This window comes from Zingiber officinale, chromosome 2B (assembly GCF_018446385.1).
Source record: "Zingiber officinale cultivar Zhangliang chromosome 2B, Zo_v1.1, whole genome shotgun sequence".
NCBI lineage: Eukaryota > Viridiplantae > Streptophyta > Magnoliopsida > Zingiberales > Zingiberaceae > Zingiber > Zingiber officinale.
In genome coordinates, this window is record NC_055989.1 from 25,409,276 (window position 1) to 25,434,787 (window position 25,512).

The following is a 25,512-nucleotide window of genomic DNA, read 5'->3' on the forward strand; positions in this document are numbered from 1 at the left end:
TTAAGGAATGAAATAGCAAGACAAGTATGAAACTAAATCTAACGCAATGGAAGAAATCCTATCTATCTATCTATTAATCATGAACCCACAACATATTGTCACACTATGCTGTGAATTTCATCATTAATAGATCCAAACAAATTAGAAACTAAACAAGAGCAAAATAAGAACAAGACAAGAACAAAGCAAACAATTCAGATTCTTACATTTATGAACTAAACAATGAACTCAAGAACAAATCATATCTCCACTCAAAGAGTTAACAAACATTCAGATGCATCGAAGACAACAAGAAACAGATCTAAACTTCGTGTAACCTTACCAATTCAGATCTATGAAACTAAACAGCCAAGAGACAATAAACGAAGCTGGAAATTGGAAAACAGAAATGCAGAAATTAAAGAGAAAAGTATTGAACCGAAGTGAGCTAGGGCATTCCCAAATACTCATTGGATTGGACGAAGATGTCCACAGCACACAAGTGGTGAATAACCAATCGAATCAGATGAAATGCAGCTAGGATTAGAAATCGATGCAGAAATCAGAGAAGTCCGAAGCAAATACTAAACAGAGCTTCGAGGAAGAAGGTCACCGGTTGGAAGGAGGAAGAAAATTCGGCTGAAACCTCCAAATCGCTCCACTTCTCCGTTCTTCTTCTCCCTCTCAGAATCGCGGTAGAAAATGCAGTCAAATCTGGATCAGGTTATTGAAATGGCATCGCCGACTCGAAGATGGAAGATCACCGGAGGAAGGGAAACGCCCTTGACCTCAGCAGCTCGCCGGCGGTGGACTGGATCGGAATCTCGGAGAAGGATCGCGCTCCTCTGTTCTTGACGCGAAGCTACTGTAGAAAATTGACGAACGAACTGTAGCTTCTCTTGTGATTTAAATCAGATCTCAGATCTGTGACAAACGGCTGTGATTCTTCCGGATCGATCCAACGGTCGAACTTGCTCCAAATCTGATCCAAATCTTCAGATCTTGATCACTGGTTATGATCTACTTCCCCTTTGCTTGGATGGATCAGATTCTTCACGGATCTGTCAGATCTCTCTTAATCTTGAACGAACGGTTCATGTGGCTTCAAAGCTTGATCTTCCCATTCAAGCTCGGATTTGAGTTCAATCTGGTTTGATCAACCTCGGATCCATGATCCCTTGATGCCTACAAAGATTATATCCAAATAGCATCAAATACCACAAATATGATATAATTTGTAATTAAGTCCACAAATGACTCTAACTCATGAAACATGGTGTAAACATGACTTTAACATATGAGAAGATTAAAATGTATGCCTATATGGATCAAAATGTTATGATACAATGATAGTTATCAGTGACCCGACTCGAGTTGACTTGACTCGAGGTATATTTTGATGTTTGACAAGAATAGAGAAGTTATATTTTGATGTTTGACAAGAATAGGAACTTGGGGGATTGTGGGTGCAACCTTTGGTCAAGGTTGATCTGGTGACCCGACTTGAGTTGACCTGATTCGGGAAAAGTCCAAGTATGGAGACTTGGCACGGGAAAAGTCCAAGCAGGGAGCTTGGCACGGGAAAAGTCCAAGGATGGAGACTTGGCACGAAAAAGTCCAAGCAGGGAGCTTGGCACGGGAAAAGTCCAAGCAGGGAGCTTGGCACGGGGAAAAGTCCAAGTATGGAAGCTTGGCATGGGAGGTCGGAGAGGGCTCGGTAGCTCGTTCTCTGAACTGGATGGAGTCGGAGAGGGCTCGGTAGCTCGTTCTCCGGACTAGGTCAGAGAGGGCTCGGTAGCTCGTTCTCTGAACTGGACAATGTCGGAGAGGGCTCGGTAGCTCGTTCTCCGGACTAGGTCAGAGAGGGCTCGGTAGCTCGTTCTCTGGACCGGACGTGGAAGTCAGAGAGGGCTCAGTAGCTCGTTCTCTGGACCGGACGAAGTCGGAGAGGGCTCGATAGCTCGTTCTCCGGACTAGGTCAGAGAGGGCTCGGTAGCTCGTTCTCTGGACCGGACGTGGAAGTCGGAGAGGGATCGGTAGCTCGTTCTCCGGACTAGGTCAGAGAGGGCTCGGTAACTCGTTCTCTAGATCAGGAAGGCTTTAGGTTTAAGGCTGGGAAATTGGGTCGGTCTGCTGACCGATCCAGTGATACTATGGGTATCTGGATCGGTCTGCTGACCGATCCAGTGAAACACTGGGTCATCTGATCGATCTGGTGACCGATCAGTAACCACACAGAAACTTTCTGTGAGTTATCTGATCGGTCTGGTGACCGATCAGTAAGAAGGCTGATCGGTCCACAGACCGATCAGGGATCACAACCAACACGCTGTGAGAGTTGGGATCGATCTGGGGACCGATCAGCGTAGGGCCTGATCGGTCCCCCGACCGATCAGATCTGCCCTGGACCGATCAGGGTGGAGCCTGATCGGTTCAGGTCTAGCCGTTGAGTCACAACGGCTAGATTTCTGCTTCTTCTTTGTCTTCTTCGCAGGTTCAGGATATAAGGGCCTCTACATCAACAGTGCTGGGAACTGATTACTCTTCTTCCTACTTGCGATCTGAGCTTTGTTGAGCTCTCCACTGCCGAAGCTTCGTGTGAGCTTCCCTCGGATGGGTTTCCAACTGAACAGTTGCTGCTGTGGTTGGCATCCGTGAAGTTGCTGCTTCATCAACAGTCGACGAGAAGGCAAGCAAACTAGTGTTTTACATTCATATTGTTCTTGACTTCTTGCTGTATTTCTTGTACTCTGATCTTGCTGTTGCAAGAGAGGTTGTGGCGTGGTTTCTCCACCCAGAAGGAGTTTTTATTAGCGGGTTTTCCGGGGTCTCATCCACCGACGGATTGATAGGATTCGTCCACCTTACAGACACGCCGAGGAGTAGGAGTATCATCTCCGAACCTCGTTATATCATCGCGTTTGAGGTTTGATCTTCTCCATTTTCGTTTCTACTCTTTATTTTCGCTGCGCTAACTCAAATTGTAGGAAGAAACGAGAATTTGGGGTCGGCTATTCACACCCCCCCCCTCTCTAGCCGCTATCCAAAGGTCCTAACACTTCTTCGTAATGAAACATGGAGCCTAGTTCTACACACTTCCTCTATGAATGTTGTGGGCTCTATATGAGTATTCTATCTTAAGCATCAAGTTGATGGTTCTCTTGAACAACACAAAGCTCGACTTGTAGCTAAAGGATTTAGTCAACAACCAGGTATTGACTTCAATGACACTTTTAGTCCAGTCATCAAAATTACATCTGTCAGACTTTTATTATCAGTAGCGGTTAGTTCTAATTGGCATTTACGACAATTAGACATTTCAAATGTATTTCTTTATGGTCATCTTGAGGAAACTGTATTTATAGAGCAACCACCTAAGTTCATTCATCCATAATTTCCATCTCATGTTTGTTAACTAAAGAAATCCTTATATGGTCTTCGACAAGTTCTTCGTGCATGGTTTCATTGATTATCTAATTAGTTACAAGCTTAAAGATTTTCTAGATTAAAGACTGACTCATTTCTATTCTATAAATATAATGATGGATCTATGATATTTTTTCTTATTTATGTGGATGACATCCTAGTAACTGGCAATGATGACAAGGGTATTATAACTTTATTAAGTCTATTCAATTAAGAATTTTCTACTCGAGATTTGTGTAACGCTCTTTTTTTTCTTGGTATTGAACTTATTCCACATAAGAAAGGTTATCTTCTCTTTCAGAGCAAATACATTACTGAGCTTCTCCAAAGAGCCAAAATGGATGGAGCACATCCAGTTTCTACACCAATTGCTATAAACAACTTTACAACTTCATCCTCTCCAGTTTTGTCTGATCCATACATTTATTGAAGTATTTTCAGAGTCTTACAATATATCACTATCACACGACCTGATATTACTTTTGTAGTAAATCATGCTTATCAATTTATGCATGTTCCAACTGAACAAATTTGGGATAATGTAAAACAAATATTTCGCTATCTCAAAAAGGTATTATTTTACATGGTATTCTTTTATATTATCAATTATCTCTAGATTTACATGCATATAGCGATGCAGATTGGGCAAGCTCTCCTGAAGACAAACGATCTACAAGTGGATATACAATATTGCTTGGATGAAATCTTTTCTCATGGAATTTGAAAAAGTAACCTACGGTATCTGATTCAAATATTGAGGCTGAATATAAAGCTTTAGCCAATACAATGTCTGAAATTATTTAGCTTCAATCACTTCTTTATGAATTCCATCTTGCATCAAATATTGCACCAAAAATTTGGTGTGACAATATTGGAGTAATATATTTTACAGCTAATCCAATCTTTCATGCTCGTACCCAACATGTGGAAATTAATTTTTATTTTATTCGTGAACGTGTTACAACTTAACAGTTATCTGTCTCTTATATATTTCTACAGAAGATAAAATCGTTGATATCTTTACTAAGTCATTATTCAGATAACGTTTCAACAAGCTAGTAAGCAAAAATCAACGTCAAAGATTTCCCGTTAAATTTGTCGGGGGATAAAAAAGAATAATTCAATATACCAGGGTTAATCAGATCAAATTATTAAATCAAATCAAATTAGTATTAAGATTCGGATTATTAAAATAATTCTGTTATAATTATTAAAGTAATTCTTAAAATAATTTTATGTTGGTCAATTGACCAAATACTTTTTATACATTATATATATTGTACTATCTTTAAGATAAATATTAACAAATTATAAAATTTATTATTACTCTCATATTCTTTTTGGTACTCTTCCTATTCTTCTTACAGCTCTGCCACAAGTTACATCTTTTGTGGAGGACCAACACATGCGACCAAGTGGGCATTGGTTGGGAGCTGCTTAGCATGCTTATAACAGGCTCCATTGCGGCCAGTACGCTTGGGTGTCTTTCCATCCTCCGCGTTCTTTCCCTTACGGATCTCACACAGCCTTGTTGCCTAAGCGGTGCTGCGCAGTCGAGATCAGATACTTCAATTTAAGATTTAAGATGTGAAATTTAGGATAGTATGAACGTCCACCTCAGCAGACCGCCACTGGCAATAGCGGAGTTGTGGACGCTTTGTGCTCGAGTCCATATGTTTAAACCCATATGGTGGGCCACTCATAATTTAGCTGCTTCCACCTTTACTTTACCCATCCATCCGTTTAATCCCAGAAAAAAACAAAAACAAAAAAAAAACAAAAACCCTATGCATAATGCATGGGTTGCACGCTGGAGGTGTTTTGCCTGTTTCTGCATTGCATTTTCCACATCAAACAAACTCAATATATGCATTAAACCATATACCTGAATTCATTAATTAATTAAATAAGTTACTGCCCAGCCCCAGCCATAGCCATGTGTCTACGGTGTCTGATTGTTACAAAACACTACAAAATCATTTATTGTCGTGATCATAAATTGCTACAGCGTATATGACCATTGCAGAAGACTTTGTCAAATCATCGTACAAATCATTGTATAAAATAATTATATTTAGATCAACATTTATATTATCATTAACAATATATATAAAATAAAAAAATGAGATAAAATATTTTGCAGGTTGACTATAAATTATATTTTAAATTTACTCTAAAGGTGAATAAGAAAAAATAATGGTCCATCTACTAAGCAAAATTCAAACATTTAAATTACTAAAAAAAATATTACGTTCATATGAATACATATAAAAAGATAACAACTATGTATATTCACAAGCTAATAATAATGGCTTCACAAATTATAAAAATTATTAGACCAAAAGCACAAAATCACATTTACTATAATCTAAGGTGTTCCGTGACAATCCTTTATATAGTCATGAGAGAGTCACTCGTGACCCCACAGGTCATCCGAGTTGGTATGTGGTGGGATGCTTGCCACATGAGGTCACGGGGTCGAAACTCAGGGTAGTCGGGGCGTAAATCCTCGGTCCCTGTGCAACTCACCCCACCTGCCACATGCTAGCTCAGGATGCTGTGATTTACCTCCCTCGTGATGGCCTTGGGTCGGGTGCGGCGGGGGCGCTGGGGGCGAGCGATTTCACCTTTTTTTGCCACATGAGAGAGTCACTCATACCCTTAATTATTTAGTGATAAAAATACATTAATTTCATAATTTATCTTCTTTTATATAATTCGGAGACAAACTATGAATAATATTTAGGATGAGTATAATCACCTTTTGCTATAATAAAAAAGTCATTCATGCCCCCATGAACTTACATAGTTAGTTCACATAAGAGTGTTACTGTTAATAGATCTGAGGTTGATTCCCAGTGAATACGGAATACCCCGCTTGTTGCCTTAACCCCCTCCTTTTATGCACTGTTGTTGCTAGGTGAAACCCTCTATGATTTATCTTCATTCCAAACAGTGGGGGTCATCCTAGATAGGTCGTCGAGGTGACGATTTCATATTTTATTACCAATGAAAGAGTCATACATGTGAAGCCGGTGGAAATACTCTTCCGTATAGTGGTCTGCTCGATTTTTTAATTTACCTCTCTACATATGTTATGGGACCGATCGTGTGGGGTGTCCGAGATTAATGTATGACCTTTTATAGAAATGAAGGAGTCATACATATGATCCCCAATGCATGTAAGGGTTGATATGTTGGGTGAAACCTTTTATTATTTAACTCTCTTTTAGATTGAGTGAGGCAGTCCTGGAGAGACCTCGAAATGATAGTTGTCACCTTTCGTTGAAATGAAAGAGTCATATGAAAGGTCAATCACTTAATATGATTATGTTATCCCTAAGAAGTCATCAACGTCTCCATTTCTATAAGATGCACAAACATGAAGCACCATCGCTCTATGGGCATAACTAAGTTGATATTCGAGTGGTATTTTCAACAACAAACATGAAGTGCCATGACTAATTTTAAGTGTCTTAAAAAAAAATTCTAAGCATAGCATCGAGAACCAAAGAATTACATGGAAAATTCAAAAGCCAAAGCTAATCGAAGAGATTCATAATTCCCAATAATCTCGACCAGCAAAGGAAATATGTAGACTTCAAAAGAAGAAAACAAAAACTTCTTTGTTCAAATTAAGAAATACATAAACTTCACTTTTTAAAAACAATATTGATAAAATCATTATCAAATTTTACATCTTTACTAATGATAAAATAAGACCCTGAGAGTTAGGACCTTGAAAAACAATTAGAGGTTGAATATCAATTGACCTACAAATATAAATTTTATACCCTTATTGATGTGGATCAAAATCTCTTGTCCTGCTCCTGGTCCTCATTTTCAACTGCACCATTTAGTTCAGGTCCACACTGATAGAGCCTTCAAACTTTAGTAGCCAAGCAGGTCTCCGACGAGCTTCCTATCTGTGGACTTGAATTCACCTTTGCAGAGCCCCCAACCTTCTATGACGGGCTATCTTAGTGCAACTCCGCCTGTGATCTACTGCACCTAAACTACTTATCCGATCTACAAGGTCAACATCAGTGAGCAGGGGCCAACGTGCCGGCGTCACCGGCTTTGCCCCTCCGATCCTTAAGTCGGCACAACGCCGAAGGAAAAAGGTCGTCTCCCTCGAGAGGAGGGCTTGAACTAGAAAAGAGAGTCCTTGTCGAGACAAAAGTCAACCTCATATGTGGGTAGATATAAGGGGTTGTCACCTTCTATCTAGTACAACTTCTGACACCCTTCCTATAGTATAAGCAAATGTCAAATTTAGGTATAGTGGGGTGATTGTCACCTCTTTTTTGATACAACTTCTGACATCCAACAACCATAGCATGTTGAAGACAAAGAGACGTATCAAATTTGACAAATATTCATCTTGTCACTGACCTCTACTAATACTTTCATAAGTTCCCTTCTATTCTTATACTCACCACACGACTTACTATAAAGATCATATTTTAAGAAGAGTCAAAGGAGACGATAAAAAAAAAGTAGTTGAAGATCGAGTGCAAGGGAGATGCTCCCACGGGGATTTTTCTCGTGGTCTAGCTAACAACATCCTTTGCTAAACTAATAGTTAGAAAGATATTAATATAAATAATAAAATAAAGTAATTGGAGGGAGCGGAGCCTAGGGGAGATATTCCTACAAGAGATGTTCTCATAGCTTAAATGACTGGTTGAGAGCGTTCTCTAGTGGAGATGCTTCTACGCTATCAGTTATTTATGAAAGGAGAGGACTTGGAGGGGGTTTACTTAAGGAGGTACCCAACTACTGAGTACTTAAAGGGGTTTTACCCGAGGAGGTGCCTGATTGCTGGATCACTCAAGAGATGTCCCCAAACTTCCAAGTCCACACACTTTTGATTCCATGAACTTCCAAGTCTATGAACTTTTGAGTCCCCAAACTTTCAATTCCAGACATTTCTAAATCCATGAACTTCCAAATCTACTAACTTCTGAGTCCCTAAACTTCTGAGTCCGCACACTTTCGAATTCATGAACTTTCAAATCCACTAACTTCCAAGTCCACGAAGACTTGACCTTTTTGAGGATTACCAAAGGGGTTGTTCCCAAGATACCACATTTTCAGAACCATGAAAATGTGAGGTCACATCTTGAATACTATGGAAAGCACCTAATGGGCAGGTCTATAGTATTTGTCAGGGTAGAAATTGTGAGGTACATCACATGCCTCCCCCCAAACAATCAAATCGAAGTGACCAATGAAAATTGACTATGGATTTGATTTTGACGTGACCTCCCACAACTACCTCTAAATCCGCTATCATGAGAAAAAATGGGCCTCTTTCTTGATTCCCAGGTCGTGAACTTCCCCAATCATAAAGGTTGTCTGGAGATATATTCAATGGGGTTATTTCCCGACCATGAAGATAACTATTCCAGGATGAACCCGAAGGCAGTTGTTTAAAATCTATGACTACTTAAGTCGTTCAAGGGATATACCCAAAGGAGTTGTTCCCAAACTATGATGACTTGACTCATTCCTAGGATGTGTCCATGGGATTGTTCCCAAGATACGGACTTCCCAAGCCATAAAGACTTAATAGTTCCTAAATACCCAAAGGAGGTTGTTCCCAAGCTGTTAGGAGTAAACATTCGGAAGATATACTCAAAGGGGTTGTTCCCTAGCCGTGTACTTTGCAAGTCATAAGGGTTATCTAAGGATATATCCAAAGGGATTGTTCTCAAGCTGTGTACTTAGTAAGTCATGAAGATTGTCGGAGGAATGCCTTGATTCTTGAAAATTTGATATTCCTAAGTAATTAGCTTTTACTATCTTCGAGTATTGATATGAGATTGCTTGGAGATGAGTTTTTTGTTGTTTTGTAGTTTTGTTACTTGCCCGAGATGTGCATAAATAAGTGTAGGAATTTGATAACCAACATTTTGATATGTTATTTTAGCTTTTATACTGGTTATTTGTATTCTCTTGTACGATTAAAAGTTGATTCATATCATGTTTTACAAGTTTGGATCTATTTCAAACTTCAATGCAATTCTTCATATATTTATGACATTAATTCTAAAAATGTGAATCTTATCTTGTAGGAAATTAAAAATGAGCTTGGGATTGGACGCAAATCGAACAATTGAATCTAAGGCTCGGGTTAAAGGGAAAGTCCAATCTAGAGTGTTATGAACCATTCATCCAGATTTGGAGTGATTTGAGTTGTCCATCAACATTTGAGCCATCCAACTCAAAGAAGAAGAGATCAAGACCATAGGTCTTGATTTGTACCACCGATTTAGATCAGATCTGGAGTTATTTGGGCCATTGATTAGATTTGATAAGGATTTCAAACCTCTTCTAATCTCATGATCTCTTCCCCTGCTCTCCGACGGGCATAACTGAGATAATAAGTAGATGAAGATTTGCCACTTGAGGCCAAGGAGTCGAACCTCGGAGTTGACGGGGCATAAATCACTGCACCTTGTATAACTCACCCCTCCCCATCCATTTGCCTCCTTAGTCATTGTGATTTATCTTCTCCGTATTGGTCCTGGGGAAGACTGGGGGTGAGTGAGTGCTTCTCCTTTTTGCCACAATCTCTTCTCCTCCCGATCACACACCTCCGTCATCATACACACACCGACCATCTCCTCAACCTCACACCAATGCTCACCATCATCGTCGGCCACTCCTCCTCCACCAAAAGCCACCACCAGAGCGTAAAGGGATTTCCTTTCTCAGCTGGCCATCCATCATCTTCCTCCATCTCCTTCCTCTTGCTCACACAATCTCTTCTTTCTCCTCCATTGACAACAACTGCAAGCCACCTCTATATGAACTCATCTACCAAGGTAAAGGGATTCTCCTTCCTCACTTACCTTCTTCGGACCACTTTTCCTTTTCCACTACAAGCCACCATCAGAGAAGAAAGGGGATGGCCTTCTTCATCCGCACTCCATCAAATATGACCATCTATCACTTTGATCAGCCATCATCCGCAACATCTCCAAGCTCCAATCAACCATCATACACAGATCTAGCCACAACTCAGTCACCTCCACTTTGATCAACCACCTTCTATAGATCCAACCATAGTCATCCATCTAGAGCACCAATATTATAGCCTTCTTTCAAGCTCTGACAGAATCCCTTTCAAGCTCCAATAACAAGCTTGGTTTAATTTTGTTGATTTGTTGGTTTGGTCCTTCAATGAGTTGATATGTTCTTGTTGAATGATTATAATAGAGTTAGCCCCCATGTTTAAGATTGAATGCACTTGGTGTTAATTGATTCATGCTTATTTTGTGTTCAATGAAATGTTTCTTCCATTAGCTATACTTTAGTTGCAATTCCTTTAGGTTAATTTCTTACAATGCCTTATTTTGTTGTAGGTTAGTGATGATTGTTTTTTGGTAGGAATGCACGTAGATTATATTAGGTTAGAAAGCTTACCCTATGGTTCAATGAATTATTTGTGACTATAGTTTAAGATGCTTATATTTCTTTTAGTGCATTACTTCATGTTTGCTATTATTTCCTTCATGCTCGTAGTTTGGTGAATTTTTATTTTTGTTGATTTCTATTCCTTATTTTTAGCATTAGAAATTCAAAACCAAACTCCATTACAACATCAAAACCTAAACCCCATTTTGAAATAAATTAATTTTTTTTATCATCAACTACATTCCTTATGAAAGACAACCATAGTTACCCTATACTACATTAGTTAGGGGGTTTGGTATAAATTTAAATTGTAATCATATTATGATAATGTGGTTATTAGCCATATTCCCAATAGTGCATTCTTCAAAAAAGAATGGCTTAGAAGTAAAGAATATGCATAGTAAGAAGATGTTGCCAAGCCGGTGTAGAGTTTGTGCCAAAAAGAAAAGAGTGCCTTCTTCGAGAAAAGAGTGTTAGAAAGTCATCAATCTTCTCATGTCAACCTGGATTTAGGGGAGAATAGAAATAACAAGTTGCCATCAAGTCCACGTAGACCTAGAGTCAAGGGAGATAAGGAAAACTACACTACTATCAAGTCTGCATCGACTTGGAGTCAGGGGAGATTAGGAAAACCATACTATTACCAAGTCCGCACCTACCCGAAGTCGAGAGAGATTAGGAAAATCATACTACTGTCAAGTCTACATAGACCCAAAGTCGGGGGAGATTGGAAAAATCACACTATTGCCACTGATTCAGACCCGTAGATCCGAAAGGGCTAACGGAAAGAGTGTTTCCTCCATGAGAGAGGAGGGCTTGAAAGCAAGAATACCTTCTTTGGAAGTGTTGGTGCAGGGTACACCAGAATTGAACTTGAGTTTTGATGTTGTCAAAGGTTCAAGTTAAGTCTTATTATGATCTAACAAGTTAACTTAGTATCCAGGATATTTACTCAATCAGAAAAGTCTTAGCAGATCATGGAAGCTAGGTAGGAAGCCCAAGTGGGTCGATAGAACCAGACACTTGGTAGGGAAGCTCGATAGGTTTGGAGGACCGAAGATTGAGAGGAAGCCATGATGAGCTGATTTGATGCAAAGTGGCAAAGTCTAAACAGGTCTAGAGGACCAATATTTGGCAGGTAGGTTGAGGTAAGCAATTGGAGAGAGTGACAGTGAGGTCGTGTTATAGAAAGAAACAAATCTTAGGTCGTTAATCTAATTGAAGAAATCGAGAAGGTTTCCAAGTCGAGAACAAGACAGATCTACTGTCAAATACTACTCATGCATCTTGTTATTTATATATTATACTGTGCTAACTTTATTTTACATGAATATCTTATTTAACACTATTTTACAGGAATCGACCTAATTAGTCGATCGAACCTATGGATCGGTCAACCGAATCAAGTCGGGATGGCACAAACCAGATCCATCAGAAGCAAAGGTGAAAGCCAGTCTGATCGGTCGACCAAAGCTAGGGATCGGTCGACTGAACATTAAATGCAATTAAAGGATCATTGATGGAGAATCTTGGCAAAAAAGGAAACTACACTAATCGATCAACTGATCAAGGGGATCTGTTAATCGAACATTCATGTGTGAAGATAAGATCTCAGTGAAGAAGAAAAGCAAGGACTTCAGTCGACCGATAGAGGGTTCGGTCGACCGAACAGATCAATCAATCGAAGGACTTTTCAGTCGACCGAACCTGTCTTATAAAAGGACCTTGAGATCTGAGCCTATGGACAACTTCTATGGTGTAAATTCTCTGATCTACTCTGCTCATGCTTCTGTCATTTAGCGCCTTAATTTTACATGTAAGCTACTATGTGACGAGCTTCAACATCTATTTCTATTATCGGTATATTTTAGTTACACTTGTATTGCTACTTTCTAAAAGATAGTAGTGTGTTACTATCTTTTCATCCGTACAAATTACTTCTTTTTAAAGATTTTACGAAGAAGAATTATAGTGAATTGTTCAACGATACGACAAAGAATCGTGGGTCTTAGAGTAGGAGTTGATATAAGCTCCGAACCAAGTAACCACTTGAGTTTTCTTTTATTTTCCACTGCTTTACTTTGATCTATTTATTTCGATAAAAGAAAAAGTTTTAACGAGCAATATTCACCACCTTCTATCTCTTTTTGATCCTTGAATTGATATCAGAGTGAAATGAGCTCTGAAATTACTTAACCATTTTTTGAGTAAATTTTAAAACTTTTCTTTTTTCCTTATAGAAATTTTTTTCTTATTTCTTTTATCCCACACTACTAATCACAAGATGAGAGTCTTGGAAATTTTTGTCTCTTAATTCTTTGATTGCAAGAATGTCAACTTCCTATCAAGAAGGGTATAGCACCATCTGCCCCCCACTATTAAAAGGGGAGAACTTCAACTACTGGAAGAATAGGATAAAGTGCTACCTCAAGTTCGACATCGAGCTTTGGTTCACCATACTCAAAAGATATACTCCTCCGATGGTAGATGAAAAACTAATAGAACCAGAAGACTGGACTCCCCCGATGATCAAGAAAGCACAACTAAATTACAAGGCAATAAACACCATCTAATGCAGGTTCACTATGGAGGAACTGAACCAAGTCAGGTCCTACGACAACGCAAAAGAACTTTGGGACCATCTAGTAAAGTTACATGAAGGAACTGATGAATCTAAGGTAAATAAGAGAGATCTACTATTAAATAATTTATTTAATATTAAAATACTTTCCGGAGAGACGACCACACAACTGCACGCTAGACTAAAAGATATTCTCAATGTCCTACATCTGATCGGACCCAACCTAGTAAATCATGACACAATAAGGTATGTACTAAACACCATCCCGAGAAACACTTTGTGTGCATCAATAGTAGATGCATACAAAGTTTCAAGGGATTTTTTTCATTCTTAAGTTAGACAAACTTTTTTTTGAATTAGAATTACATGAACAATCTAAGTTGAGTCTGACTCAGACTCAACCAATGAATGTAAGATCAAGCAAAGAAACCAAGACAAACTTTTTAGACAAACTTGTTAGAATTGCCCTGTATGTAAGATCAAGCAAAGAAACCAAGACCAGAATCAAGAATGAACTACAAAGTGAGTCTGACTCAGACTCAACCAATGAAGAAGAACTGGTCAACATGATCCAAAAACTACTAACAAGGTAGAAATTCAAAAAGAGTAACTGTAAGTACCCCGTGGTAGTTTTGATGTGATCAACCAAGTCAAGTTAGATCCTATTATATTTTGATGCCCTGTGTCTGAGTGTACAAGAACTTAGGAGCACAGGAGGTCGAGTGAAAGACGCAGCTAGTGAGAAGGATGTCACGAGAGAGAGTCGACGGACTTGGTGTATCTGAGGGACGAAGCACTGCGAAAGAGTATGCTGGTGGAAGAGAAGAAAGTGGGCGACAATTCTGAGGGATGAGAAGCCGGAGCGGAAGGTTGATTGAGAAGGCCAAAAAATAGATTCGAGTGAGCCCTTTTCCAGATGGCCGAAATCACCTAATCGATCGGAGCCAGAGCGAGAGCCCAGACCGAAAATTCAACATTAACGTTGACTTTGGTCAAAGCTCCTGGACCCCCAGGGCCAGTCAAGGTGCCCTGGGTTCTCACCCTAGTTGGGGCGCCTAGACCTGGACCCCCAGCTTCAGCTTGGTACGGACACCCAGACCTGGTCTAGGCACTCAGACCACAAAAGTTATCGACTCACCAGTTGTCGCGATCCATTGCGATGTGGATAGAATTCTATCCACACCTAGGTGCCCGTAACACTTTCAAGCGCCCCGATCATGACTATAAATATAGCTCTAATCTCAATAGCTAAACATAACACTTGTAAATGTTTTTTCCTTCTGTTTAGTTTTGTAATTCGATGCTTTAACTGTTGTAAGAGGCGTCTCCACTAGAAGGAGATTTTGTTAGTGAGCTTTCAACATCTTGGATTAGCAATCCCCTAATTCTAAACCAAGTAAAAAATATAGGGTTGTAAGTCTACCTCACGACCTGAGAAGGACTAGAGATTATATGCTGGTTTACCAAGCAGATGATTTGCTCCCTGTGGGTTACACGGATTCTGACTTCCAATCAGATAGGGACAATAGTAAGTCTACCTCAGGTTATGTGTTTACTTTAGGAGATAGAGTCATAGCATGGAGGAGTGTTAAGCAGAAATATGTTTCAGACTCAACCATGGAAGCTGAGTATGTGGAAGCCTCTAAGGCAGCCAAAGAAGTTGTATGGCTCAGGAACTTTTTGATGGACTTAGATGTGATTCTTGGTTTGCCCAAAATCATCATAATTTATTGTGATAATAGCGGTGCAGTAGCAAACTCGAAGGAACCACGAGCCCATAAGGCGAGTAAACACATTGAGCATAAGTACCACCTGATACGAGACATCGTAAAGCGAGGAGAAGTTGTTGTCGCCAAGATTACATCAGCAGATAGCCTGGCAGATCCTTTCACTAAGGGCCTTCCGGTGAAAGCTTTTGATCGGCATGTTGAGGGGATGAGAATCAGATTTATGGCAGCGTTTATAGCAACATAGTCTTTTAGTATAAGTGGGAGATTGTTAAAGTGTATAGTAAAAGTCTAGCTTTTTATATAAACATTTATTTTAAAATAAGAATCACATTGGTCAAATGTCTACATTTATGTTAAGTATAGTTGTCCATTTAATTTATATTATAGATAACATAGTGTGAGGTGCCACACAGAAGAACATGTTATCAGTTCCTTATAAATTATAAATAGTAGCTCACAACCAAGATGGAATGGGACAAACCATTGAAGTGGTTGTAGTATAATTTGATATTAGTTTATCTTGACTATAAAATTATACTAGTACACTATGAGTGTATTGAGCAGGACCATTTGAGGTAGTTTCTTTTTATACTGACTACATAAAAGAACAAAACCTCTGTTATTATGGAAGTACGTACTCTTAATTATGATATAATAATAAGCACATATACTTAATATTTATTTCTTTAATTTATCAAACAGTGAGATTTAGTTCGTTAAATCAATAGGCCCAATAAGTTGAGAAATGATATTATTTATATGGTGTGTTGTTGATTATAGAATGAAATTGTGCCATAATAATCTAGGTTGATGATGTCCCCTTGAGGAGCTCATAAGGATTGTCATGTAAACCCTGCAAGTGGACTTAGTCCGATATGATAATAAGATTGAGTGGCACTACTCTTGGAGCTAGATATTAATTAAGTGAGTTGTCAGTAACTCATTTAATTAGTGGACATTCGATATATTAAACGCAGGGAGACTAACACACTCATGATAAGAAGGAGCCCATATTGTAATATGGGATTGGTGCGGTAGTGCAATAATAACTCTTTAGTGGTATGAGTTATTATTGATGAACTTGAGTTGGGTGTTCGGGGCAAACACGGGAAGCTCAAGCTCATCGGGAGACCAAAATCAATTCCTCCTCTCAGTCCCTGTTGTAGCCTCTTATTTATAAAGCCTTATATCAACTTAAAGCCAAGCTTCTTACCCATCTTGTTGTGGTCGGCCAAGCCAAGCTTGGAGCCTAAGCTAGGGCCGGCCAAACCAAAGGATGGAGCCAAGTTGTGGCCGGCCAAGGTTGGAACCCAAGCTAGGTGGTCGACCACATAAAATTAAAAGGGTATTTTAAATTTTAAAATCTTTCCTTTTGTGGAAGCCATGGTTTTAAAAGAGAGTTTTTAAATTTTAAAATCTTTCCTTTTATAGATATCTACAAAGGATTAAGAAAGAAGTTTGATATCTTTCCTTATTTGTAGTTAAAAGAAATATTTTAATTTTTGATAAAACTTTTCTTTTTTGTAACCATCCACATATTTTAAAAGAGAGATTTTAATTTATGAAATTTTATTTTATAACCAACAAGGGATTTAAAAGGGGAATTTTTATTAAAATTTCTTACCCGAAACAAATAAGGAAGTTTTAATTTTATGTTTAAAACTTCCCTTGTTTGGAGCACAAGTATAGGGCCGACCATGACAAGCATTAAAGGAAGTTTTAATTTATTGTTTTAAAACTTTCCTTTTTAGTCATTGGCAAGGAAAATAAGGAAGTTTTAATTATATTTAAAACTTTCCTTTTTTGTCATGACCAAGGATTATAAAAGAGATGGAGGGGTGCCTCATGAGATAACACTTCTTCTATTCCTCTCTTCCAATCCTTTGGTGGCCGACCCTATTCCTTTTCTCTTCTCCTCTTGTTTTCTCTCTTGGAGGCCGGCGGCATCAAGCATTGCTTTCTCTTGGTGGCCGGTTGCTTGAAGGAGAAGAAGAACAGAAGGAAGCTCTCTTGTCTAGCATCCCTTGGAGGTTAGTTGGTGGACAGATCTAGGAAGCAAAGGAAGAAGCTTGGGTGGATTTCATCTTGGAAGATCATCGCCCACACGACGTCTAAGAGAAGAGAGGAATACAGCAGAAGATCAAGAGGTCTATAAGATACAAAAGGTATAACTAGTTATTAGTTTCCGCATCATAACTAGTTCATCTTTTGTATAGATCTTGAAAAATCAAACACAAGAGGTTATCGGTTTTAGGTTATCGTTTTGTTATCGATTTTATTTTTTGATTACATATTTTGATATTGTGTTTCTATTGATGTCTCTGTAGTTAAACCTAGTTTACTGTAAGAAGTTAAATATCTGATTTCTTTGAAAGGCTTTGTCTAGAAAGTGGTGGATGATCTCATACCCAAGAAGGCCTAGTGTCTCACAATGTTTAACCTGAAAGCCGATCTTTGAAATAGATATTTGATTGACTTCTGTAATATGGTTTAACTTAGGAAGATCACATCAGTTAAACTTGGAGTAAAAATGTTAAATATCGTTTCCAATCCAAGTTTAACTTCTGAAGGATAATTTGGATTAATAATGTTAAGCATCGTTTGGAATCCAAATTTAACTTCAGTAGAGAACATGGGTAGCTAGTATAGTTCTATGCTTGTACAAATTTTTGTACAAGGGAACTAAGACGGTATTCCGAGTAGTAACCAACAATGGGTTGATTAAATTCGTTATAGATTCTTAGATGTGTTGGTGCGGGAAGCATCCGACGATCGAACCTTAGTTTTGATAATGGCAAAGGATTCAAAGTTAAGTTAGTTTGTGATCTAACATGTTGAATGAGTGTTTCAGGAAAGTCATAGCTGCGGTTAGGCAGGTGAAAATCCTAAGGGGTGGTAACCTTAGGTCCTAGGGAGTGGTAACCCTAGGTGAAGGAAAACCCTAAGGGGGGTAACCTTATGTCCTAGGGGGTGGTAACCCTAGGTGAAGGAAAACCCTAAGGGGGGGGGGGGTAACCTTAGGTCCTAGGGGGCGGTAACCCTAGGTGGAGGAAAACCCTAAGGGGCGGCAACCTTAGGTCCTAGGGGGTGGTAACCCTAGGAGGAGAAAAACCCTAGGGGGCGGTAACCCTAGGTCCTAGGGGGTGGTAACCCTAGGCGGAAAGTCCAGTCGGTCTGGAGGACCAGACTGGCATCAGGTAATCTCTCCTGAGGGGAGTAGGTGAGGACGTGTTCCCTGTAGAGGGAACAGTAGGCGTCGGGTCGACTTAGGGTTTCCGGTTGGGAATCCGAAGTCAGACTCAGACAGTCCAAAGACTGTCAGTTCTTCTTTACTATGTTTTATCAGATTCTAACACTGTCTTGCAGGGTATTTGCTCGGACTAACCTTGTTTTGCAGGAGAGGAACCTGCCGGAAAAAGGTGGTCCGGGCGCCCGGAGGTCCAAGCGCCCGGAACAGGTCCGGGCGCCCGGGACCAAGTTTTATCCCTGCCGCGACTTCGCCACGTGGAGCATCCTGGTTGGTTGGCCACGTCACACTCCAGGCGCCCGGAAGGGATCCAGGCGCCCGGAATGTCATATAAAAAGAGGGTCGAGGGTGCAACCAAAGAACAACAATATTCTAAGCTTTCTTCGGTGAAGTGCTGCCAACGAGACGACCTTGAAGTGCTGCCCGGGACCTTTGAAGGTCAGGTCATAAATAATTTTAATTTTAGGGTTGCAAGGTTGCAAACATCGTCCTATATTGGAAACACATGGGAAAGATCATGGGTTTATAAGAGAAAAGATATCTCCATTGGTATGAGGCATTTTGGGGAGAGCCTAAGAGCAAAACCATGAGGGCTTATGCCCAAAGTGGATAATATCATGCAATTGTGGAGATATCTAAATTCTTTTCGATCCTATAATTGGTATCAGAGCCCGGACTGCCAGAAGGTTTAACCGCCAACTGTGCACAAGAGCTATGGTCTGATTGAGCCATGTGGATACAATATTGACCTCGAACAAAGAAAGTGAGGGCTCCTATGTTCGGATCAAGAGGACCAGACACCAAGCAGGAAGTCCTAGTTGCGACTAGGCAAGGAAGTCCTAGTAGGTCGGGTGGACCGAGGGGCAGGAAGACCTGGTGGGTCGAGGATCGAACGTGGGAAGCCTATGGTCCTTTGTTTGAGGGGGGGATTGTTGGGGTTGCAAGGTTGCAAACATAGTCCCATATTGGAAACACATGGGAAAGATCATGGGTTTATAAGAGAAAAGATATCTCCATTGGTATGAGGCCTTTTGGGGAGAGCCCAAGAGCAAAACCATGAGGGCTTAGGCCCAAAGTGGACAATATCATGCAATTGTGGAGATATCTAAATTCTTTTCGATCCTACAAGATGTTCTTCATGCCTTACATATAGATTTCGAGCTTGAGATAGGCCACTGACTTAAAGACGTCAAAGGACATGCTACGTTGAGAGGTGGGTAGATCCTGCTTATCTTTTTGATAGCTTTGATTATAGTGCATGATTGTTTACTGTCATGTCTGATAAGGTTACAGTTACTCGCCTACTTTAAATCTGTCCAATATTGCTTCTGAGTTGATACCTTATTGGTTGTCCTTATATGTTGACCTATGGTTGATATCTATGTAGTTATGTTTATTATTCATGATTGGGTTCATATATATATGTGCATGATATTACCAGACCCTAGTGTAGGACGATCATATCATAGTATAGGATATTGAACATTTTACTAAACCTGTGTTTGTTACTCATACTATGGTGTAGGATATTAAGTATCCTAATAGACCCTTGTTATTATTTAGGCCTATAGCTTATGTTCGTGAATTTATGTTATAGTATGGTTATATACTTAGGCTTATTCCTATAGATCACTGATATTATAAGTAGTATAGTTGTGTATACTAGTGCGAGGACATATATATTAGTGAGATTATACTAACCCATACTTGTTGGAAATCACTCCCTTGTAGAAGGGTAGTATATTCCACTAGACTTTCCCTTCTGAATCAGCCCCTAAGATTTCTTGATATTGATCTCGTTGTTTGTTACATCTGCGATGATTCCATGGAATTAGTCGAGATATTAATGCTAGGTGACTAGTAACTTGGGGCCATGATTGTCTATGTTCTGCCCATATATTAGTATGATTATATCATAATATAGGGTATTGAGTATTCTAGTAGACGTTTACTTGTTATGTAGGCTTATGCATATACATTAGTAGAATTATATCATAGTGTAGGATTTCGAGGATCCTACTAGACCCTTGGTTGTTATACTTTTTCAACCATTGTCTCCCATTCGTGGTTAAGAGAGAGTCATTAGTGACCATTGGTATATACCCTGTCTACCCACGGGACCATCTATGGTAGAGCGTTCTCCCGTAGATAGTGACTAGTTATTTATCCTGTCCGCCTATGGGATCATCCGTGGTAGAGCGTTCTCCTACGGATAGTGACTAGTCATTTACCTTGATGCCCACGGGACCATCCGTGGTAGAGCATTCTCCTACAGTCAGTGTTTATTATATACTTGCTATATGTCGGTTACATATTTATTCATGCAGGTTTAGATGTACTGTATGTACTCTCGATTTGTTGGTTATACTTGGTTGAGCAGGTTAGTATTATTGATTATACTTTTGGTTACCCGGTTATTATGTTGGGACACTTACGTTGATTAGTAAGTATTTTACCTGAGACTGCATCCTTTGATCTCCTGTCAGTATATTATTCATGTGCTATTTTCTTCTACCCACTGAGTTGTTATACTCACTACCTGTTAGCTAGAGCCCTAGAGCCAATCATTTGATGATTATATTTTGGACTTATTGTATCATATTCTATATAAATAAAGGCATTTGGATTTTGGTTATTATACTTACTTGTATTGGTGCCAAATAAACTAAGTATAATAACGTCCTTGAGTAGACAGTTCTCACCTATATCAATCGGTTAGTTGAACCGATAGTGAGATGATATAGGGAACACTACTCATAATCATTCCTAGTCGAGTATTAACATTCAGGGACAATGTTAATGCAATAAGACTAGCATGTAGGTCAACTCGATGACTTGATCTCACAAGTGATGGATATAGAGATATCAAGTTGATACATGGGTATGCATTGGAGAATGTATACTGAATGACCCGTCATGAGAAAGTATCATGGATCGTTATATGAGTGTCATATACTTTCTCATGTGACTATTAGTATGACTACTAGTCCTTAGACCTGAAGTCACCATGGATCCCTACATAAGGAGTTATGTACTTTGGTTTCGTCAAACGTCACCCGTAACTGGGTGGACTATAAAGGCGATTACTGGGTATGTAACAAATTATGCAGAGGGATGTGAGTGATGTAGATGGGATCTATCCCTCCTATATGACGGGAGCGACATAGATATTCTTGATAGAGTGAAACCACGAAGTGCATGGCCATGCCCAAATGAGTCAATATAGGATATTGAGCTCATTTGATTGAGTGAGTCTACTTGGAGTTCAAGATTTAGATTGATTAGAGGATGACACGGTCTATGCCTCACATTGATTAATCTAGATGTCTAGGATAGAAGGACACTTGTCATATATTGTGAGGAGTCACAATTAATAGTCACAAGGTGATGTTGGATCTCAACATTCTTGTAACTTGGGTAGTAATGATGTGTTGTTAGATACCGCTCATTACTTATGCTCCTAAATGGGTTTAGGGGCATTGCCAACGTTACAAGAACCTATAGGGTCACACACTAAGGGCAATTAGATGGAGACTAGGTTCATTTGATGAACCTAAATGATTAGGTTCATATGATGAACCAAATTGGATTAAGAGTAATCCAAAGTAGGTTAATTGAGTTGGACTCAAGTTGGTTCATGTGTTAAGTGAGTCTAATTTGGACTTAGACTCATTTAATTAATTTAATTCAATGAATAGAGATTCATTAAATTAAAATTAGCTTGAACCAATGGTTAGATTAGATCAACTAAGGGATAGAAGTGGTCAAGTTTGACTTGACTTAAGTAGGAAGATGAAGAGTCAAGTTTTTGACTTGACTTTGACTTGACCAATGCCACATCATCAAGGCCTCTTCATTTGGTCAAGTTTGACTTGACCAAATGCCACCTCATGGGAGTTACCAAGAGTTGTGACTCTTGATATTCCATAGGGGTTACAAGGCTTAATGTGGCCGGCCACTTTTAGTGTGGATGAATGTTTTATTTTCATTCAAGGCTAATTGATTTCATCTTCTTCCTCTTGCTCACAATTCTTCTCTCCCTCTCCTCCTTCTTGCCGAGACCTTGCTTGAGTGCTAGCACACTCTAAGGTTTCTTCTCCATCTCTTGCTTGTGTGGATACACATAGAGAAGTGTCTACTTTGACACTTTCGAGATCCGGCGAACCGAGGACAAGCGGGATTGCGAGGGCACGCTTCAAAGGTAAAAGCTCTCAACACATAGATTTAGGAGTAGATCTAAAGTTTTGAAACTCGTACTTGTATTTCATTCGGCTTTTCCTTGCACGGATCTACGGCTTTGGGTGATTCTGGGTTTCCGCGACGCGAAAAACCCAACAGTGGTATCAGAGCCACGTGCAAGGCTTGTACGAGTTTAATTTTTGGTTTTATGAAAACTAAACCTTCTATGATTTTCTGTAAAATTTAGTTTTTTATATTTTTATGGGTAATTTTTCCGTAGAAGTGAAGCACATGTATCTCGGCACTTGTAGGCTTCGGCTACCGGGAAGTTTTTCCTTAAACGGCTTCGTTTTGCCCCAAATCCTTTTGGGACAGTGGGCTTAGGTGCCATTAGATAGCAAAGGAGCAACTCACGATGGTTAGATCGTGGGTAGGGGTACTGCCCCTAACCCCGCAAGGGGATTTGCTCCGCGATTACACCCGAAATCGTTAAAAACGAACCTGCCGGGAAGATTTTTCCGAAACGGCAATGTCTCGACCCAAATCGTTTTGGGACAGCGGGTTTAGGCGCTGTTGGATCGCAAAGGAACCCTCGCAATGGTTAGATCGCTAGTAGGGGCGCTGCCCCTGGCCCCGCAAGGGGATCCGTTCCGCGATTGCGCCCGAAACCGCTAAACGGGACCGCCGGGAAATTTTACTCGTAAAAATTGTAAAAAATTAATTTTAAAATTATAGAAAATTATGAAAAATATATAATTTTGAATTATATATTAATTTTGTGATAGTCATGGCCCAAAAACCCAATATGATTGGATTGTGTTGTAATTCATAATACGGCCTGCGTGCCGTTATGTGTTGTATGTTTTTATTTTTCCGCGACCTGCGCGTCGTGCCTTTCTCATATATTCTGGTTGTAAATTAGATTTAGACTCGAATGTAACTCGAGTTTCAAATTGTAATGTACAAATTGGAGCGGTGGAGGGTCCACACGAGACGGAGTTCCGAGGCGGGCACGAGCAACACAAGGTGGTCAAAGGGAGGAGCTTGGAGAAGCTGTTGACCCTAGGTTGACCATTCGATCTTCTCATTGTCTTGAGAAGATCATAGTGGGGCCATGACTAAATCACAAATAGATTAATTAGTTAATTGCTTATGTATATGATGCATGTTTAATAAGTAATTAATTAATTAGTGCCTTACGATTAGATTAGATCTAAGTCGTGCACATGATGCACCCTTGCGATTAGATTAGATCTAAGTCGTGCACAAGATGCATCCTTTTCGATTAGATTAGATCTCGATCGAACCAACTCTAAATGCCTAACCGTGCCGTGATACCTATCACTACCTCGATCACATGTATTGTTGAATCTGCCAAAGCAGAGCAATACATATTATCTTGGTAGGGTACGGAGGGACAATCTTGGTCCCGCCTATCAACACATGGGTAAATACAAACTCAATTAGATTGAGTATTCCTAGTTAACTCGGTTGGATCGAGTATAACTATAGGCATTCTTCCAATGGTTGGAAAGGTAGGACAAAATCACGTTTATATTAACTCTCGGGCGTATTAGCCAAAGCTAACTCGAGTTTTAATATAAATGCGGATTTTATCCTATAAACAAGAGTTGCATAGAGATGTAATTGGTAATCGTTACCTACCGATCATACTAAATCTTGGGCGTATTAGCCAAAGCTAACTCAAGGGTTAGTATGATGTGGATCTTGTCCCACATGAATTATAGAATTCAGTGGGAGCATCATTTAGTTAAAGGCCTAATTAAATGATTAAGAATATGATATTTATTTCTGCTTTTATTCTGTTGTAGATAACCATGACGTCAAATACGAACACCTTCTCCTTGCGATCTGTCCTTGAGAAGGACAAGCTCAACGGAGCAAACTTCCTGGACTGGTACAGGAATCTGAGAATAGTTCTCACTCAGGAACGTAAATTGTACGTTCTGGAGCAGCCCATTCCGGAGGCTCCTCCTGCCAATGCCCCGCGAGATGACAAAGATGCTTACAAGAAGCATCAAGATGACGCATTAGATGTGTCATGTCTAATGCTCGCGACCATGAACTCTGAGCTTCAGAAGCAACACGAGTTAATGGGCGCTTACGATATGGTTGAACATCTTCGTCAACTGTATCAAGGTCAAGCGAGGCATGAGAGATTTGAGATCTCAAGGGCACTGTTTCAGTGCAAGATGTCAGACGGGGCTCCAGTAGGCCCATATGTACTCAAAATGATTGGGTACATAGAGAACCTACAAAGGTTAGGGTTCCCTCTTGGCCAAGAGCTGGCCACTGACCTGATCTTGCAATCCTTGCCAGATAGCTACAGTCAATTCGTTCTAAACTACAATATGAACGAGATTAACAAGTCACTGCCCGAGCTGCTCAGCATGTTAAGAACTGCTGAGCTAAACCTTAAGAAGGCTAAGCCCAACACTGTTCTGATGATTCAGAAACATAAGGGCAAGGGAAAGCCCAAAGGCAAGGGAAAGTCCCAAGCCAAGGGCAAAGGCAAGGCACTGAAGCCGAAAGGAGGGGTCGCCAAGGATGCTACCTGCTTCCACTGCGGTCAGACCGGGCACTGGAAGAGGAACTGCAAGGTATACTTGGAGGATCTTAAGAAGAAGTGAAGTGAGACTTCCACTTCAGGTATATATGTTATAGAAGTCAATCTATCTATTTCTATATCATGGGTATTAGATACTGGATGTGCTTCTCACATTTGTACTGATGTGCAGGCGCTGAGAAATAGCAGGGCATTGACAAAGGGCGAGGTGGACCTTCGAGTAGGCAATGGAGCACGGGTTGCTACTGTTGCTGTAGGGACTTACTTTTTATCTCTTCCCTCTGGGCTTGTACTAGAGTTAGACGATTGTTGTTATGTGCATGCATTAACTAAGAACATTATTTCAGTGACAAGAAAG

The 25,512-nt window shown here is 39.9% G+C and overlaps 1 long non-coding RNA gene across 1 annotated transcript; it reads left to right on the forward strand.

Moving 5' to 3' along the window:
- Positions 1-9,845: 9,845 nt before the first annotated feature.
- LOC122049042 lies at positions 9,846-12,693 on the forward strand. The gene is made up of 2 exons (XR_006130788.1): positions 9,846-10,238; positions 12,187-12,693. It is a non-coding gene; the product is annotated as an uncharacterized LOC122049042 (long non-coding RNA).
- Positions 12,694-25,512: the final 12,819 nt, after the last annotated feature.